General features: G+C 44.4%; 1 pseudogene; it reads right to left on the bottom strand.

The window, feature by feature from the left end:
* Positions 1-1,349: 1,349 nt before the first annotated feature.
* Positions 1,350-2,970, bottom strand: LOC114032858 (annotated as a pseudogene).
* Between the last annotated feature and the right edge of the window lie 1,128 nt (positions 2,971-4,098).

The following is a 4,098-nucleotide window of genomic DNA, read 5'->3' as shown; positions in this document are numbered from 1 at the left end:
AAAATACATTCAGCATGTGTACCAGATCTTAAATTGTATTATAAAGCAGCAATCATCAAAACTACTTGGTACTGGCTAAGAAATAGAGTGGTGGATCAGTGGAATAGGTTAGGTATGCAAGACACAACAGTCAATGACTATACTAATCTACTGTTTGAGAAATCCAAAGACTCCAGTTTCTGGGATAAGAAACAATTATGTAACAAAAACTTCTGAGAAAACTGGAAAAATGTATGGCAGAAACTGGGCATAGATCAACATCTTACACTCTCTACCAAGATAAAGTCAAAATGGGTACAGGATTTAGATATAAAGACTGATACTATAAGCAAACTAGAAGAGCAAGGAATAGTTTACCTTTCAGATCTATGGAGAAGGGAAGAATTTATGATCAAACAAGAGACAGAATGTTATGAAATGCAACATGGATAATTTTGATTACATTAAATTGAAAAGTTTTTGCACAAACAAAGCCAATGCAACCAAGATTAGGAGGGAAGCAGAAAACTGGGAAAGAATTTTTACAACCAATGTCTGTGATAAGAGCCTCATTTCTTTTTTTAAAATTTAAAAAAAATTTTTTTATTTTTAAAACATTTTTTTTCCAGGTAAAAGAACTGTATTCCCCAGGGCAAATGGGTATGTGGAAAAGCCCCAACAAGAGACTGAATGACATTCAGGTGGGATGGCACAAAGCAAGAGATCAATCGGGACAAGCAGTGTGAGACCAAGATCAGTTAAAGGGCAGGAGGTAGCCAGCCTGGTCAGCGCTCTTTGCTTTTGATTCTGGTCAGAGCCTGCGTTGTCCCTATTTGTTCCTGTAGAGTGTGTTAGAAGCTTCCCCGACCAGTCTAACAGGCCTAATAAACCCTTTAGTTCTGATTAGCAACAGGAGCAAAACAGATGAATTTTCCACCAGTGGGAGCTTCTGCGGATCATGGTTTCTTCTCAGCCTTTGTCTGGAGTTGGGGTTGGAGGGAGTGGAGGGTTTTAAGTTAAACCAGTCTCCCACAAGATTCCTTTTAATCTCCCTGAAGAAGGCCTTCCTCCCTGGGTACAATATATTGGCTCCTCTTCTGTTAGACTCCTTTCTGTATAGGGGCATGACAAAGTCCAACAATAATCAGAAATAACAAGATGGTGAGTGACAGGAAATCATGGCTCCAGCTATTGTGTAGGGTACATCATGTGGAAAGATGGTCCTCTGGTGCATACTGGGTCACCAGGCTTAGATAACCCTGCTGGAATAGACACAGGCTTGTTGTTGGTTTACTGGGAGAGAGGGTTGATGTGTTTGCCTCATGGGTAGAAGGAGAATCCGAGACAATGGATTCTCTTCTGCTCCCAGGTCACAGTATGAAGGCATGATCATGGTCCTCCTGGATGTGGCCTTGCTCAGGTATTACCACCACTTCCTCTTCCCCACAGCTGGTCAGCTTTCCATTGCTTATCTTCTCTGGTACCTTTTCTGTCCTATAAGAGAGGTCTTGGCGATAGTCCTGGCAAGGTAGACGGTTCCGACAGGAGATGGGCAGGAGGGCAAACAGCTGTGGCAACACTGGGTAAATTGTCCAAGGGTTTGGGGGCTGGCCCCTTGTTCCACCATAAGTAGGATAGGTTGTAGAATTGCTGCAATCCTGTGGGCCTGGACACTGCTGAGGGCATCGTTGTGGTCATAGTGACATCTGTCATATTTCCATATGAGGGGAAGCCAATGCCATTGTGGGGAGGGAGCACTGTATTTGAGGCCATGCTGCTCACCATACTCCCAATGCCAATCCAGAAGGCCATGATGAGTCCAGCCAGCAGACCCACCACTGTACCAATTGAGTTGGCACAAGGGAAGAAAATGACAAGGCAGAAGAGTCTAAGAAGAGGTCCCCCAACCATCCCAAAGATGCTTATTGCTGCCTGCAGCACAGGCCCAATTAAGGAGGAGATGTAGGCCATTCCCAGACATACCAGGCCATAGACTATAGCAAGGACCTTGGAAATCAAGGTGGCATGCTGCTCTGAGATACTGGGGAAGTGGGGTCGGATAAGATCTTCTATGGTGACTGTTGCCAGTGAATTGAAAGCTGAGGAGATAGTGCTGAGAGAACCACTGAAGAGACAGGCAACAAAGAGCCCAGGGAAGCCAGGCAGCTCCCCCAGGACCTCCATCACAAAGTACAGGACCATCTGGTCAGAGGAGACTTGAGCTTGCTCTGGTGCTAGGGGGTGGTTGGGGTCATAGACAAACATGACGAGACCGATGAGGCAGCCAGCGCAGAGGACCACCTGCTGGCAGGGAAATACAGCGTAGCAGGAAAGAATTAGCAGTCTTTTCACTGTGGGAGCTGAGGTAGCGCTGTCTCTGGGTCTGGTTTATTCCATATAAGGAGAGCATCATAAAGACTCCCCCAAAAGACAGACTTCAGAAGGTGTGCTGCACGAATGGGTCTGGATTCAGGTCAGTCCCAGAGATACGGCCATGCTGTGAAGCCACATCCCAAACATGCCCCAAGCTGCCCACCTTGGCAGCTCCCACAATGACAACAGCTAACTGTCCCAGTGGCATGACCACTGTCTGGAACACATCTGTCCAAATGACTGCCTTCAGCCCACCCAGACTGGTATAGACAGTACACACAATGCCTAGAGCCAGCACTGAGCCCCACAGATCAAAGCCTGTCACATCTGAAAGGTGAAGGTTAGGGTTCCACACAGTCACATAGCCTTAGTGAATCGAAACTCCAGGTACTCATAAGCACTGGAGATATTCAGTCGGTAGAAGATGGGTATGACGATATGGGCAGGCACCAGCAGACCTTTGTCCTGTAGATTCTTTACTTCCTTGCCTCCAAGTCATAATGATCCTGGCTTGGAGCAGAGATGGTATCTCTACCTCTTCAGACCCGTCCCCACCCCACCCCAGCTTGCTCCACTGGCAGCTACCTCCAGCACAGTACTGCTGCCTCCAGCACACATGGGTTCTCTGGACAAGGTTACTCTGAGTGGAGAGTGCACAGACTCAAAATTTTTTTTTTAATTTTTAGGCAATTTGGGTGAAGTGACTAGCCCAGGGTCACACAGCTAGTAAGTGTCAAGTGTTTGGTTTGAGGCCAGATTTGAACTCAGGTTCTCCTGACTTCAGGGCTGGTGCTCTATCCACTGTGCCACCTAGCTGCCCCCATCATTTCTAACATATATAGAGAGCTAGGTCAAATTTATAAGAATACAAGTCATACCCCAATTGATAAATGGTCAAAGGATATGAACAGGCAGTTTTCAGAGGAAGAAACTAAAGCTATGTATAGTCATGTGAAAAAATGCTCTAAATCACTATTATTAGAGAAATGCAAATCAAAATGACTCAGAGATACCACATCACTCCTATCAAATTGGCTAACATGACAAAACAGGAAAATGATAAATGTTGGAGAAGATGTGGGAAAATTGGAACACTAATGCATTGTTGGTGGAATTGTGAAATGATCAACCATTTTGGAGAGCAATTTGGAACTATGCCCAAAGGGCTATAAAAATGTGCATACCCTTTGACCCAGCAATAGTGCTTCTAGGGCTGTATCCCAAAGAGATCATAAAAACAGGAAAAAGACCCACATGGATAAAAATATTTATAGCAGCTCTTTTTGTGGTGGCAAAGAATTGGGAATTGAGGGGATACCCATCAATTGGGGAATGGCTGAACAAGTGGTATATGAATGTAATGGAATACTATTGTGCTATAAGAAATGATGAGCAGGCAGACTTCAAAAAAGCCTGGAAAGACTTACATGAACTGATGTAGAGTGAAATGAGAGGAACCAGAACATTGTCCACCGTAACAGCCACATTGTGTGATGATTGTCTTTGATAGACTTGGCTCTTCTTAGCAATGCAAGAATCTAAGACAACTTCAAAAGACGATTGAAATTGCTATCCACATCCGGGGAAAGAAGTATGGAGTCTGAATGCTGATGGAAGCATACTATTTGCTCTCCTTTTCCTTTGTTGTTTTGTTTTCTTGCTTTATTCTTGGGGTTCCTCCTCTTGGTTCGAATTGTTCTTTACATCACAACTAATGGGAAAATATGTTTAATATGAATGTATAAG

Source organism: Vombatus ursinus, unplaced genomic scaffold (genome assembly GCF_900497805.2).
Source record: "Vombatus ursinus unplaced genomic scaffold, bare-nosed wombat genome assembly UNPS02000580.1, whole genome shotgun sequence".
Classification (NCBI taxonomy): Eukaryota; Metazoa; Chordata; class Mammalia; order Diprotodontia; family Vombatidae; genus Vombatus; species Vombatus ursinus.
This window is presented reverse-complemented; position numbering and strand designations above follow the sequence as displayed.